The sequence below is a fragment of the Coregonus clupeaformis genome, chromosome 35 (genome assembly GCF_020615455.1).
Source record: "Coregonus clupeaformis isolate EN_2021a chromosome 35, ASM2061545v1, whole genome shotgun sequence".
Taxonomy (NCBI): domain Eukaryota; kingdom Metazoa; phylum Chordata; class Actinopteri; order Salmoniformes; family Salmonidae; genus Coregonus; species Coregonus clupeaformis.
Genome location: NC_059226.1, coordinates 16,282,120 through 16,299,145, shown reverse-complemented (window position 1 = coordinate 16,299,145; position 17,026 = coordinate 16,282,120). Strand labels below are relative to the sequence as shown.

Genomic DNA, 17,026 nt, shown 5'->3' with positions numbered 1-17,026 from the left:
AGGTTGTTCTGGTACGTCGAGCCTGTTGGACACAGAGGAAGAAGCGTTTTATTTATTACATCATTACTGCGCATCAGGAAAACATTTTATTATTAATATTTGTTAGCATTTTATATTATATAGAAATGTGTGATATTCTTAGCAAAAAATGTGGTGCGTTCAAATACATAAACAAGATCTAGGGCAGCCTTGAGACTGACAACCTCAGTTCTCAAAAAGGGTATGTACAGCTAAGGCAACGGATTTCCTGAGGAAATCTCCAATGTTTTTAATAGCTAGGTCTCAGTGTAGGGGTTGTCCATCACATGTTCAGCGTGGTGCATGATTTCTCATCACAGACCGAGAGAGTTAGTCTCTAGCTAACTTTCCCAAAAAACTCTCTAATAACTTTCAAGAACTCCTCCAGACAAATGTCTAGTTTGTTTGAGAGCCAAGTTGAAAGGTGTTTCAAACCTCTACAGTCCTGGACAACGAGTGCCGTTCTCCCCCTGTCCAAATGCCTGTCTGTGGTTGTGTTTCTAGGACTTTCTAGACAGTCCCTGCCTACCAAATCTGTGGTTTCTAGGAGTTTCTGCAAAAGTCTGTGGTCTCTGAAATTACACCTGTCTGTAGTTTCTAGGAGTTTCTGCCAAAGTCTGTGGTTTCTGGAGATCTGCTTACCTGTCTGTGGTTTCTAGGAGTTTCTGACAATGAGCTCGAAGGAAGAGAGGAGAGGCAGTATGTAGCAGGCTCCTCTGGTCCTCCGCTGCATCTCTGTGCGTGCGCAGCTTCTGCCCTGGAGAGAGGCCTGAGGGGGGATGTTATCATGAGGGCATTCATATGAAACACTGAATGATCTATCTCATGTTTTAGCTGGTCTCAGATATTGTGGTAGGGGTTATCCATCACATGTTCAGCGTGGTGCATGATTTCTCATCACAGACCAGACGTTGTTCTCTCAACTACAGATACTTTGATACAACATATTCCACTCGAGTGCAGAGGACTGAGATCTAAGGCATAAATTGTTGCTAATTGCGCGGAAGTGTCTTTGTACGGTGCAGTCTATAGCGAAGTACTTGTGGTGATAAAGCACTGATCTCTGTGGGATTAATGAAGTCCTACTGCTACTTATGTGGTGGAGGCCTACAAGAGGACCCAAATAGCTGTAAACTTTTGTAGTTATCCTCAATGATTTTAAATGCATTGTATCACGTCTTTTTGAATTGGGATTTAAATACCGCGGCTCCCTGTCTCACCCAGCAGGCGTTGGATGCGGCCAGCGTGGCTCAGCCCCCCAGGCCCTCGATGAGGCACTGCGCCAGAGGGCCCAGGTACACTTCGTTTGATGGCCGCCTCCGGCAGCAACTCACAGATCCACCCACCGTCCAAGCCAGTGTCCCTCACACCACACTGGGGTCCTTCATCACTCAATCAGCGTGGGCATCGCAGAGGGAGAAACACCGAATGTCACTAACCACAGTAGTGTCAATTAGCAGAGGGGGGTGGGAGATACATGAAGTCTCCCCATTTAAGAGCTTAATATTCTATAGAAAAGCACTATAGACATGTAATAAATTATTGATATTAATTATTAAGTACTGTTAACCAGCATTCAAGAGGGAGAAAGATAGGTACTGTTAATATATGCCGCAGTATTCAGGTGTAGCGAGAGGGCATGGTTTTTTCAAATGTATTAATATAAGATGCATATTTGCCCAGCAACAAGTATTTGGGTCTTGTAATTATGCAAGCAGAAGTGGAACGTTTAACAGGACACGGTTTCAAAAACAGATTCCCCCCACAGGGAAAGGGAGTGAGAGGCTTGCAGAATATTGTGAGAACAGCGATAACTATGTATGAGAAGAGAGAGGGAAAAAATGCAGCCTGCACAGGCAAGGGAGTAGGCTATGATAAGAACATGGGTGTGTTTATATGTATGTGCACCTGATGTCAGGAGAGCAGAGGAAACCCACATGAGCTAAACCCAGGTGTGAGCTTACAAGATAATGTACAGTGGAAAATACAGCCCGCCTAAAGCGGGGGTGGGGATTTTCCTCGTATGTTATAAAACCGATTTGGTGCCAAATTTTTGGGACAGAGTGCTCTCTGAATAAACATACTAACCATTGCTGCAGAACGGGAGTCTTTGTTAATTCATTATTGACCAGAGATTTACAACCTCAGGAATTATTCAAAGATTTGAATAGTTACTTCAACCATTAATAACAAATTCTCGTACATTATTTTACCATATATCTGCTGCAGAGGGACAAGAGAGTCATGTGAAAATGAGTTGATCAGTCATGGAAATAAAAGTGCTACAACAAATTACTCTATTTCAAAAGAAGAACAAACTATGAAGGAAAAATTGCTGAGTTTTGGGTACAGTACAATCAACTAGCACAAAAATAATATTGCGATGCCAACCGGTTATCTATTCGATATGTAACTATGGATTTTTTATTCTCTATTACGGTATGTCTAAATCCAGCCTTACTAAACTTCGTCTGTGCAGGTCTTTTATTTTTAATTTTTATTCATTAACTATTTAACCAGGTAAGCCAGTTGAGAACGGTTCTCATTTACAACTGCGACCTAGCCCAGATAAAAACAAAGTAGTGCAATAAAAACAACACAGAGTTACATATGGTAAAAAAACCATAAATCAATACAACAGAAAATATATATACAGTGTGTGCAAATGTGGCAAGTTGTGGAGGTAAAAGGCAATAAATAGGCTATAGTGCAGAATAATTACAATAGTATTAACACTGGAATGCTAGATGTACTTGAGATTATGTGCAAATAGAGATACTGGGGTGCAAAAAGAGCAAAATAAATAACAATATAGGGATGAGGTAGTTGGGTGGGCTAATTTCAGATGGGCTGTGTACAGGTGCAGTATAGTGCTCTGACAACTGATGCTTTTGTTATTGTGAGATAAGAGTCTCCAGAGATTTTACAATTCGTTCCAGTCATTGGCAGCAGAGAACTGGAAGGAATGGCGGCCAAAGGAGGTGTTGGCACAGGAAATACCAGTGAGATACCTGCTGGAGGCGCAGACTACGGGTGGGTGCTGCTATGGTACCAATGACCTAAGATAAGATGAGGATTTGCCTAGCAGTGATTTATAGATGGCCTGGAGCCAGTGGGTTTGACCGACGAACATGTGGTGAGGACCAGCCCAACAAGAGCGTACAGGTCACAGTGGTGGGTAGTGTGTGTAGAACTTTGGAGACAAAGCAGGATTTACTGTGATAACTACATCCAATTTGCTGAGTAGAGTGTTGGAGGCTATTTTGTAAATGACATCGCGCGAGAAGTCAAGGATCGTAGGATAGTCGTTTTACGAGGGCATGTTTGGCAGCATGAGTGAAGGAGGCTTTGTTTCAAAATAGGTATCCGATTCTGGGTTAACTTTGGATTGGAGATTCTTTATGTGAGTCTGAAGTTGAGTTTACAGTCTAACCAACACTAGATATTTGTAGTTATTACAATTAGGTCAACCCGTCGAAGTGGTGATTCTAGTCGCGGGTGGGGGTGCTAGTTCGATTGAAACGCATGCATTTAGTTTTACTAGTGTTTATGAGCAGTTGAAAGCTACTGAAGGATTGTTGTATGGCATTGAAGCTTCGTTTGGAGGTTTGTTTAACACAGTGTCCAATGATAAATCTCAGATAAATGTCTCAATAATCTATTAAACATCAGGGTTCAGGGTCTTGATACAAGATTTTTCATCACAACCAGATACAATGTTTTTAATACTTTTTTGCCTTAGATTCAAATATTTCCGTTTTTACAATGGAAAGCAGAAACAAGATTATTTTATTGGACAACATCAAGTAGTCCCTCCATGTTTCAGTCAGTTTTCTTGAATTTGGTGCCTAGTAATAACAGGTTTTAGCTCTGATTATGACACTTGCACAAAGCTTATCACCGCACACTCCTGAGACAAGCACCGCCTTCCCAGTTATCAGTCCAGCAACAAGGCTTGGGGTCAAGGATTGGGGCATAGTTGGTGTCCCAAATGGCACCCTATTCCCTACATGGCGCGTACTTATGTGCCCTGTAAAAGTAGTGCACTAAATGGGAGCCATTCCCTTTCCATAGTCATGAAAGAACACCTTAGGCGGTATCAGCTGAACCACCATGTTCTTTCATACAATAATGTGTATGGGTCCAGTCCAGCCTACTTGTGAATGAACATGTCTTAAACACCAGATTACCTAGCAACAACAGAATTTTATTTTGTGGTTCATCTAAAGATTAATTGAATGTGACTAATACCCAACTTGCAGATAGTTTCATTATTAACCATAGGCGTTTTAGAGCACACAGAAAGAAGACAATGCGTTATCTGATGGGCATGCAGCACAAGGAAAAGTGAGAAATGCTTGCGGCCTAGACAAAGACCTTTGTATGATACATTTCTCGTGGCCACAAACAATTCTCTTCCTTGCACACCACACCATGTTAGTATCCATGTTAGTCTATCCTGCTGTGAAACCAGTTGGTGAAATCGGTAGTATCAGTAAGTAGGTATCATTATACTGCGTAGTAGGTGTAGTTACCTGAATGACAGGTTCCCAGGCTGGTTGGGCTATGCCTTGATATGTCATTTCACGAGCGATTTGTTCTTTTAACATTTACTACTCGTTTTTTTCTGAGTGTCTGGTTCATTTGTCTTTTCGTTTGACCTGCTGGTACTAGTCGTAATGAGTCCCTACCTACAGCAGGGTTAATACCGCTCCTCCGCTCAGCGCCTCCAGAGATGTTCGCCCACCACCAACTGTCTCTGTCATATGCGCGCAGAGAAATAGATCATGAGCATAGAGAAAGAAAAATTTATGTTTATAACTGATAATTGTCCCATGGTGCAAGAATGAATGCAATTAATTGATAATTGGATGTTACTTGATGACACAGCTTTGTAGAACCAAAACATACACAGCCTCTGCTCAACAAACTATAATTGTTACAGTTTTGGGGGTCTGCAGTTCCCGAGCACATTCTCATCCCCTCACACAACATTAACTCAATAAGAAGTAGTTCACAAACTAGTCCGATGCGCCCTCATTTAAAATGTATCAAGAAATAATCTTATCAACAAATGTACATTGTTTAAAGCACAGTTTAACAGCTCAATAAAACCCTATGGTAACAACGTGAACAAGGGCTTATTAGAATCATGACTCAGAGTTTTCAGTTCATCGTTTGCCTAGTGGGTCCCAGCGTGCTCATGGGCATGACTGACTCGAATGAGCGGAGTCGAGCAGTTCGTTGTTTTGACTGAGCGTCCCAGAAGATCGGAGTCAGTAAAACAACTTCCCATCACTACTCTGTTTTAAGATACCAAGATAATTTTAACAGATAGTCAAGTCTCCTCTTCTATCTGATATGTTAGCTTATGGCAGCATGGTTGAATCGCCAATATGGTGGTGTTCCGTTTGTAGATACGTCTTCATATCCGCCATGCATCTATATTCTACCCGCATGGTGTAGTTCGTTACCTGGATACGAGAGGTTTGAGCCTGGTTGAGCTAAGGGCCTCCAGGATGAGCCAAGGCCATGACTGAGGCGTCGCGGTAAGCTCCAGTCGGGTGTTTAATGTGCTCACTTGATGAAGGGCAGCACGTGGGCTTCGGCGTCGTCCTCGCAGCCACGTGGCCAACAGCATCAGGCACACGCCCGCCGCCTTACACGGGTTCCAGTCGTCATCGTCGTCATTCTCGTCCTGAGGGGGAAGAGGGTGAAGGAGAGGAGAGACTATTCACATGAAGCGTTATGACATTGAATGATAACCATGTCACATGACAGAGGTACAGAGGGAAGGAAAAGTGTAAAAAGGAATCTATACTGACTTGCAGAGGACAAGTGAGAGGTAAGACATGCATTTACATAAGTATTGGGAAATACCTGGTTGTACACAGAGGCCTAATTGGCATACATTTACATGAACATGTACAGTGAGGGAAAAAATATTTATACCTACTATTTACATTGCCCACTACAAAAAATGATCAGTCTATAATTTTAATGTAGGTTTATTTGAACAGTGAGACAGAACTAACAACAAATCCAAGAAAAGCGTGTCAAGGTTTATAAATTGATTTGCATTTTAATGAAAGTGATTGGCCACCCCCTCTCAATCAGAAGATTTCTGGCTCCCAGGTGTCTTTTATACAGGTAACGAGGCTGAGATTAGGAGCACACTCTTAAAGGGAGTGCTCTAATCTCAGCTTGTTACTGTATAAACACCTGTCTAAGCTCAAAATCAATCAATTCCAAACTCTCACCATGGCCAAACCAAGAATCTCTCCAAGGATGTCAGGGACAAGATTTAACCTAGGAGGCTGGGAATGGGCTACAAACCGCCGTAAACAGCTTGGTGAGAAGGTGACAACAGTTAGTGCGATTATTCGCAAATGAAAACACAAAATAACTCTCAATCTCCTCGGCCTGGGGCTCCATGCAAGATCTCACCTTGGCCAGGGTTGCAATGATCATGAGAGCGGTGAGAATCAGCCCAGAACTACACGGGAGGATCTTGTCAATGATCTCAAGGCAGCTGGACCATAGTCACCAAAAAACATAACACACTACGCCGTGAAGGACTGAAATCCTGCAGTACATGAGTCCCCCTGTCACGAAAAAACATATACATGCCCATCTGAAGTTTGCCAATGAACATCTGAATGATTCAGAGGAGAACTGGGTGAAAGTGTTGTGGTCAGATGAGACCAAATTTCGAGCTACTTTGGCATCAACTCAACTCGCTGTGTTTGGAAGAGGAGGAATGCTGCCTATGACCCCAAAACACCATCACTCAAACATGGAGGTGAAACATTATGTTTTGGTATTTTCTGCTACAAGGGGACAGGACAACTTCCCACGCATCAAAGGGACGATGGGCGGGTTCATGTACCATCAAATCTTGGTTGAAACCTCCTTCCCTCAGCCAGGGCATTGAAAATGGAGTCGTGGATGGTTATTCCAGCATACAATACCCAAACACACGGCCAAGGCCAACAAAGGAGTGGCTCAAGAAGAACACATTAAGATTTCAGTGGCCTAGCCAATCCTCCAACCTTAATCCCATAGAAATTCTGTGGAGGGCTGAGAGTTCGGTCGTCAGCCTCGAAACCTTAATGACTTAGAGAGAAATTCTGCAAGGGTTGGGACAAAATCCCTCCTGAGATGTGTGCAAACCTGTAGTACTACAAAAACGTCTACCTCTGTGATTCCAAAAGGGTTTTTGCCACCAAGTCATGTTTTTGCAGAGGTCAAATATTTTTCCCTCATTAAAATGCAAATCAATTCATAACATTTTTGACATGCGTTCTTCTGATTGTTTGTTATTCTGTCTCTCACTGTTCAAATAAACCTACCATTACAAATTATAGACTGATCATTTCTTTGTCTGTGGGCAAACTTACAAAATCAGCAGGGGATCATTTTCCCTCGCCACCTAAATTTCCGGACATTGTGTACAAAAAGACAAACACAAAACAACAGACACCAACATACAAAGAGACACACAAATTCAGCTAGACAGTGTCTCTTTAAACCTAATACATAGACTGGGATGCCAGTACAGATACCCTCACCCTCCTGCTAGACTTCACTTGGTACACTTGTACTAATTATATAATGTGTGGTAGCATCCCGTCTTCCTAGAGGGGACTATCAACTATTTTTCGTATCTGTGGTATTAGACACAAAATAGTGAGGTGTCTGAATGGGTGAAACCCAACCATACTTGTTACATGTCTGTGGAGTCTCAGATATTGTGGCTGGGGTTATCCATCACATGTTCAGCGTGGTGCATGATTTCTCATCACAACCAAACAGTTTTCTAGGAGCCAGAATCTTAATGTTCTCTAAAGATTGAGGACTGTGGTGTTGTACAGACTTTAATGCACCACTAGGTTATTCCCCCCATATCATATGAATCAGTTTCTGTCTCTCGCTCTACAGGATCGTTCTAGGTTATAGGAGGTATTATGACGGATGTTTTAGTGTCAGGTACAGTCACCACCGCTGCCCTGTTCTCCAAGACTAACTGGCTGGGGTTGCTTTCCCTCCCTTCACTTGGCTTACTCTGTCCGGTTAAGGTTTCAACACTCCACATTCATCTAAACCTGTTTGGTCAATTTCTCCCTCTGCCAACCCATTAACATGGTTTCACTTAGAATTGTGTGACTGTGTTAGCTAGGCTGGGATGTGAGCTGACAAGGAATCTTGCCTTGTGTAAACACAAAGAAACTGTAGACAGAATGGTGTGTGGTGTTCACAGAGGCTTCATTAAATTATGTGGGTGTATCAAGCTGTGCCCTAATGTGTAATGAAGAGATGCGGTGTATAATGTCTGCCACGGGCTCTTCTCTGCGTACCTGCTTGGTGAGTGTCTGGGTGAGGATGAGCACCAGGTATTGCAAGGCTCCTTTGGCGTAGAACTTGCTGGTGCTCTGAGCCGGCCCTGCTCCGATGCCTGGGGAAAGATGTGCCAAATTTACAGGAATATTTACCCATTTTTGCTGTTGTGCAACTCTTCATTGTATGCAGTGTGCTTTTAAAATAAACACCCCTCAAGGTAAGGGTGTCAGTTTAATGGCTAAATAATGGAGTGTTTACAAAATAACACAAAGGTACGTGCAGGTCTCCAGATATTGTGGTAGGGGTTATCCATCAGACGTTCAGCGTGGTGCATGATTTCTCATCACAGACTAGGACAGGTGAGCTATATCATCACTCAGCAACATGGATCACTGGGTCCCTTTCTGGTGTTATAATATAAAAACGTGTCATTTACAGTCGGGGGGCTCACCTCAGTCGACTCGATGGCCAAATCCATCTCTTCGTCACACCACGTTCGACCAGAACTCGATCCTTGTAAGGCAACTTCATCAATATCACTTTTCATGGCTGTGCATCTGTTTGGGGTAGGGGAGGGAGAGGGCAGAGGCCAAAGGGAGGGGGTCAGGATGTTCATTTTAAAGGAGTGTCCCTTGTCCTACGGGAACACTGGCGTTCGAGTCTTAAAATTGCAGGTCTCAGATATTGTGGTAGGAGTTATACATCAGGCTTTTCAGCGTGGTGCATGATTTCTCATCACAGACCAGACAGGTGGTCAACAAGCAACCCCTACAATATCAGTAACTGATATGGTACATCAAGACCTTTTTCGGTTGTTCTCCTTCACGTTGCTATTTCAGAAAGAAGAAGCACATCTAAAAACCTGTCAGAATAATGCCTTTCAGCACATAAGTTGAGGACTACAGTTAGAGCAAGACCACGTTAATGCTAAGCTGCATGCCAATGGGTGCTTACCGCAAACAGTGCTCGGGCCCATGTATCGTTCCATGTGTACTGATAATACAGACATTATCTTCACCAAGTTCTGTAAGGCAGATTTTCCATTGACCTGTGGGAGACCGACATTGCATTTCACCCACATTGGTTAAGAATATGATTATTGGCTGAAAGCATGGAATAAATGTGCCAAAAAAATGATTAAATAGAAAAGAGAAACTCATGATACTCACTCTGTTCTGAAACAAGCACTGTGTGGCCTGCAGACAGTACCATTATAAAAGTGTCTCTCCGTCTGGAAAACACAAAACCGATTCACTGTCGACAGGCCCTAAACAAAGCATTCAAAACCCAGCCTTGTGGTGGAAAGCATTTGTAGAAGGTCTCAGATATTGTGGTGGGGTTATCCCATCACATGTTCACGTGGTGCATGATTTCTCACACTGACCAGACAGTTAAGTCTATAAACAGGCTCAGATTTGTCCATTTCATCATTCCATTTTTGGGGTCACAGCATGCGACAAAGGGAGGAACTTAAACACTAATATAGTGGGACCGACAAGAGCAGGAGACACAAACACACCTCTTTGTCGAAGTTAGCTTTGGTGAACTCCAGTGAGTTGAGCAAGCTTGCCACAGTGACGGCCAGCTTGGACGTTGTTGCTGGGCTCTTCCTTCCTCATGCCCTGGATGATGGCCGTCAGGATCTGGTTGGCGTTGTCCTGCAGCTGCTCAGGGTCCTACAGTACAGGGGAGTGAGAGAAGACAGTTATTCATGGAAGTTACGTCTGCTCTGCAGTGAAACATGCAACGGAAAACAACGACACCAATTAAGTCTAACCTCGATTTTGGAATCTTGTCTTGGTGCGATTGTAATCGAGGAAACAATGTCACAAGTTTCATATTACAGCAGTTTGATTTTTTTGGGGGACGGGTTGAGGTTAGAACCACTTTCTCATGTGCGCAAGTGTTGTTATTAATGTGGGGGCACTCCACGATATCCTGGCAGATGTATCCGATGGCCTCCCAGGTGGATTCCTTCATGTGCTCGGTGCTGCTGGGGTCCGTCACGTTAGCCACCAGCTGGGGAATGAGCTCGGGCCACTGGGTGACGGGGATCTCTGCGCAGGCGATGCCAGCCCACGCACTGGGAGGCCGAGCTGGGCCGTACGTCTCCGTTGCCCAGGTCTGCAGAACCTGGAGGGGAAAGGAAGGGGAGGGGGTGGAGTCAGAGGTGAATCAACTGCTGGTGCATTTGGCTGGGTGGACCGAATGAGATGGGAGGACTTCCGTTTTATAGGAGCCAAGGGGCTTAAGTCAATAGGTCAGTTTGGCTGGTTAGGTTTCTTGAGGGGGTAATCAACTTCAGCACCTGGATCCTCTTTTCCCCCCAGGGGATATTTGAATGAAATGATTTGTCACTGTGTAACCCACTTAACAAACACCTTAGAGGCTTTAATATACTTCAACCCGAGGGGGAGGTGGGGAGCCGGGAGACCATATAAAGCCTACTAAAGGTAGAAAGTATAAATCCCATCTGCACTAAGAGGTGGGAAGAGGAGTTTCCTCCTTACAAAGTTCTTGATCTCCCGCCGGGCGTTGGCATCGATGGCCAGCCATCTCTGCTGGTAGCGTGTGTCTTCACGTCCGGTCCTTCGGAGGTGGCGAGTTCTTCACCTGCAGCCCTGCGGCCACGCGAGCCACCTGGGTGTTGCCAGGGTTGGCGAGCACCTTGGAGAGCTCAACCAGGGGAAGCGGGCTGGAGAAAGACAGGGAGAGTGGGTGGAGAGTTTTTTAAAATGTATTTTACAATCGGACCATAAGATAGTAGTGGTTTAGTCTTTCAGTCCACAGCATGAGTTAGATTTCACCCATGATCATTCTGAACAGTGTTCAAACGTACATTCAGCAACTGAAGGATTTAGAGGCTGGTTATCAATCAACAGACATGACGAGCAGGTTTAGATGCAATAGCAAAACAATTTAGACACTAAATTCCGTTCATGCTGCAGTCAGTGAGTGGCAGCAGTGGGCTCCACAAATCTCGTTTGAGCCATATGTGGTTTGTTTTTAAGTCAGATCAACAAACTGCTAAAATAACTTGTTTAGGTCTTACATATACAGTGCCTTGGAAAGTATTCAGACTTTTTCCCAAATGTTGTTATTTTTTTATTTAACCTTTATTTAACTAGGCAAGTCAGTTAAGAACAAATTCTTACTTTACAATGACGCCTACCCGGACGACGCTGCCAACTGCGCTGCCCTGTGGGCATCCCAATCACAGCCTGGAATCGAACCAGGGTCTGTAGCGACCGCTGCGCCACTCGGATTTGCCGTTACATTACAGCCTTATTCCTAAAATGAATTAATCAAATCCTCAGCAATCTACACACAATACCCCCATAATGACAAAGTGAAAACAGGTTTAGACATTTTTGCAAATAAAAAATAAATAACAGAAATACCTTATTTACATAAGTATTCAGACCCTTTGCTATGAGACTCAAAATTGAGCTCAGGTGCATCCTGTTTCGCATTGATCATTCTTGAGATGTTTCTACAACTTGATTGGGAGTCCACCTGTGCAGTAAATTCAATTGATTGGACATGATTTGGAAAGGCACACACCTGTCTATATAAGGTCCCACAGTTGACATGGCTTGGTTTTTGCTCTGACATGCACTAAGGTCGAAGGAATTGTCCATAGAGCTCCGAGACAAGATTGAGTCGAGGCACAGATCTGGGGAAGGGTACCAAAATATGTCTGCAGCATTGAAGGTCCACAAGAAAACAGTGCCCTCCATCATTCATAAATGGAAGAAGTTTGGAACCACCAAGACTCTTCCCTAGAGCTGGCCGCCAGGCCAAACTGAGCAATCGGGGGAGAAGGGCCTTGGTCAGGGAGGTGACCAAGAACCCGATGGTCACTTTGACAGAGCTCCAGAGTTCATCTGTGGAGATGGGAGAACCTTCCAGAAGGACAACCATCTCTGAAGCACTCCACCAATCAGGCCTTTATGGTAGAGTGGCCAGACGGAAGCCACTCTTCAGTAAAAGGCACATGACAGCCCGCTTGGAGTTTGCCAAAAAGCACCGAAAGGACTCTGACCTTGAGAAACAATGGGGCGGCAGGTAGCTTAGGTGGTTAAGGGACATTGTGCCAGTAACCGAAAGGTCGCTGGTTCTAATCCCCGAGCCGACTAGGTGAAAAAATCTGTCTGTGCCCTTGAGCAAGGCACTTAACCCCTAATTGCGTCTGCTAAATGACTAAAATGTAAATAAGATTCTCTGGTCTGATGAGACCAAGCTTGAACTGTTTGGTCTGAATGCCAAGCATCGGTCTGGGAAACCTGGCACCATCTCTACGGTGAAGCATGGTGGTGGCAGCATCATGCTGTGGGAATGTTTTTCAGCGGCAGGGACAGGGAGACTAGTCAAGAGATCCTTGATGAAAACCTGCTCCAGAGTGCTCAAGACCTCAGAATGGGGAAATGTCCACCTTCCAACAGGACAACGACCCTAAGCACACAGCCAAGACAATGTAGGAGTGGCTTCGGGACAAGTCTCTGAATGTCCTTGAGTGGCCCAGTCAAAGCCCAGACTTGAGCCCGATTGAACATCTCTGGAGAGACCTGAAAATAGCTGTGCAGCGACGCTCCCCATCCAACCTGACCGAGCTTGAGAGGATCTGCAGAGAAGAATGGGAGAAACTCCCCAAATACAGGTGTGCCAAGCTTGTAGCATCATACTTCTCAAGAAGTCAATGCAGTAATCGCTGCCAAAGGAGCTTCAACAAAGTACTGAGTAAAGGGGTCTAAATGCTTATGTAAATGCTGATATTTCCAGAGCTGTTTTATTTATAAATTTTCAAAAAAATTCAAAAATCCTGTTTTGCTTGTCATTATGAAGGTATTGTGGTTAGATTGACGAGGGAAAAAAACAATTTAATCAATTTTAGATTAAAGCTGTAACGTAACAAAATGTGAAAAGTCAATGGGTCTGAATACTTTCCGAAGGCCTGTATACTCTGCTTTGTGACCAATTTTAGCTATAAGATCTCATCTGTGACCCCTATTCCAGGTCATCCCATTAGTGGGGCCTATGAGGTGTCTAGCTTGGTGTCACTATCTATGCTTTCTGGAGATTAAAAAAGTATATTCAAATACTTAGAGAGGAAATATATGTCCCTTTAGCTGATGGGTTAAAATACAGATTGGATTTCATCATAATGTGGTCGACAATGATAATGAAGGACAGTGGAGGGGCAGCACAAAAGAAGGACATTTTAGCGAACACTTGTATCATGACTCCCTTAATAGTTTTTGATCTGACTAGCTAATTATGTGACTAACATTAACAGAGCAGCACAGCCCAGCAAACAGAGCCATAGATATTTGGTACCTTTGTGAGGTGCCTAGCGGTTAAGAGTGTTGGGCCAGTAACCGAAAGGTTGCTGGTTTGAATCCCCGAGCCGACTAGGTATGGCAGTGTGCCCTTGAGCAAGGCACGTAACCCTAACTGCTCCTGTAAGTCGCTCTGGATAAATGACAAATGTTTTAAAATAATAATTTTACTTGAAAAAAGCTACATATAGATGTGTGGCCAAAGAAGCGGGAGATTACATAATACATGTGTAGCTTGAGTACCCTACAGAATATACAACATATCTAACTTGTATGTAACATATGGACATACATAGGTCCCGTGTAGCTCAGTTGGTAGAGCATGGCGCTTGCAGCGCCAGGGTTGTGGGTTCGATTCCCACGGGGGGCCAGTATGACGAAAATAAAAAATGTATGCACTCACTAACTGTAAGTCACTCTGGATAAGAGCGTCTGCTAAATGACTAAAATGTACAATAGAGTGAGCAGGAGAAAGGGTAAGTGTCTGATGTAAGTAGCATGCCACTTTCGGTTCAAATGAGTATTGTACACCTTGCATAAGCTAGCCTTTTCTGTGGGGATCTGCCACTGCCCAAAAAAGTAAACACAATACCATAGCATAAATGTTTTCTCAAAAGGCAGAGTGCATACACACAAGCGGAATCATATTTCAAAGCTAAATAGCTATGCAAAAATGTAGCTCAATGACAGATGCCTTGATCACGCATAACTTCCTCTTCTCTAGCCAGCTAGCGTTCACCCTCTTTTGCCTTCTATTCCAAAAAATGCAACGCCATCTGTCAGGGAGGGGGACGAGTGCTATTGCTCACTACTAAAAGTATATCAGGGGAGCTTTCCGGTTAACTATTAGGTACATCATGAATATCATACCGAATCAAATGCAGCTATAGGGTTACAACATGTTAGCCACATGTGTCCATATCAAAACAGGGTAATCCGCCTGCTGGTGATCTATCACTATCAGTGAACTCGTTTTTCTATGCCCGGGTTATATTGCTCAGGTGATATTAATCAGAATAAGAAAAGAAAATAACCACAAAACGAGAATTTGTCGAAATTTGAGTGTGTCAAGTGATCATGCCGTGGCACTGGATACCGACATGGGTGTAGCTGGTGTGCTAGCTAGCTAACGTGGGTTAATGCTAGGTCTCCATTCATTCGCGACTGAGGCGTGTGACGCTGCTGCTATAATGTCGAGATGGAGGAAGGAAGGGCCCAGTTGAAAACGCCGGCAATTCATTGAGTTCATGCCCTGTGTTTCTGGCGCCAGACCTGAATGTGACCGGAATAAATTATCCGTCTGACCGATAAATGTGGTAGCTATACAAACCAAATTCTCAATTGCCGCCTGCTCCAGAAACTTCTGTGCCGCCTCCAGTTCATTTCGATCTGAGGGGGGCGAGAGGGAAAAATGTTAGCATTATACTTATGTGAATAGCTAGTGCACTTGCTAGTTAGCTACAACATGAAGCAGCAAAGTTCTGTTAGCATGCATCTACAATTCCTACTTTGCCTAGCTAGCTAGCTAGAACGATTAGCTAGGTAGGCTACCACGATTACCTAGCTAACGTTAGCCACTTGGTACAGTTCGCACCAGTGATCACATTCACTGCTACGGCGATTATCTACTTGGGAAATTGTGGGTGTATATATCCCGATGAGAGATTAGTTCGTTAACTAGCTAAATTAAATAGCCAATCTATTAAGCGTTACAGTAGCTAGTTAGCTAGATGACCCATATCATTCTGCAACACACTGGCTACCGGGGGATGCTCACTCGCGGCTAGTTACTAGATACCAACGATTAAGTTAACCATTGAGCTAACCAACTCGTTTCAAACTCTTTAGCTAACGTTAGTTAGCTGTCCAAATACATCACCACGTTCAATGCACAAGTGTTTACTTCACTAACTAGCGTATACTAGCTAATGTTTACACGATCGAGTCCCTGCTTATTATATATTTTTTCCACATCATGCACATGCTAACTACAGTACCTAGCTAGTAATCTTTAAAGTTAGCGGGCGAGCAAGGCAGGGCCGACTTAGTTGCACATGAATGGCTAGCTAGCAAAGTGAATTGATAGGTAACTAAACGTATCAAACCAGTAAAAACATCACATCAAAATGACAAACTATGTGGGTGACAACTTTTTCAACGGATAATATATTTTGAGAACTGGCAGCTCTGTTAATGCCGCCCAGACTGAACTATTAGATAACGTGCTAAAAGTTAGCATGTTAGCGAGCTCACCACAGAAGCCGCATCCGCGGAGTGAGTAGGCCGTAACATTAGCAGCCTAGCTAGCAAGGCATTTCCCTCCTCCCTTTTTCAGATTTAACTTTCGCCCGTTATCGCTATCAAATACAGATATGTCAAGTTACTGGGCCTAAACTCTTCACATAGCAAATGTTAAAGAGAAGTATTTGGAGCTGTATAATCACCTGGAGAGACAGTTTTTTCGAGGATTGTTATCAGCTCCATTCTGTCCCAACCACTCTTCACAGAAGTAGTCGCTAGCTAGTTAGATTGCCGCGCACAACTCAACCCGGATTATATTTCTTCAGTGTTCAGCCAATGTAACAGGACCGTGGATAAATCAATGAAAGCCGGTGAGAAAAACATACACGCCCGGTATCCCCCAGCCGATGAGTTTACTCTGGATATGCGCTATTTCCAAACGCGGAACCTCAAAAAAAATGTTTTAGCAGCAATGCTGCTTGTTCATCCTGTGTTGTCGGGAGGGAAAGGGCCGCGCTTGACTCCCGCGGAAGGATATCACGCCCCGCTGCTATGGCAAAAAAAACTCCTCCCTATCTCCCGCGCGAGCGCGTTTTCATGTGCGCGTACCTTGTCTGGACTTCTTAGACGTATTAATTTTTAACCAAAACTTGATGCTTGTTCACACAGGTAAAGTATTAGCCAACTGTTGTATAATTGTTGTTGTAACTTTGATGTCCTGCACTTCTCAAATAATCAACCATAAAATTATCGGACTCTCTCAGTCAATTCTAAACCAAAGGTGGAGTGGACAAAATGGCAAGCTAGCCTAATGTAATGACATTTGACCATCATTTAAATTGGTACGAGTCATGTACGTAAGTAATCCCCCTATGCTTTGTGTACTCCCTATAGCTTTTAATTCCCAATGAATTTGATGAAATAAGCCATGGAAAAGTGCAACCAGAGGTCCACCTGCATAATAATAATAATTGGACAAAGTTCAATAAATCGGCCCTTAGCCTGCCATCCAGGGCACTATTGATTTGGTCAGTGATAGTCTTGGTTGAGCTGTCACAGCTGCCCTCCAGGGCTGGCCAGTTGTTTTG

At 43.8% G+C, this 17,026-nt stretch overlaps 1 pseudogene; it reads right to left on the bottom strand.

Moving 5' to 3' along the window:
• LOC123482672 overlaps positions 1-16,509 on the bottom strand; it is a 25,078-nt pseudogene extending 8,569 nt beyond the window's left edge.
• Positions 16,510-17,026: the final 517 nt, after the last annotated feature.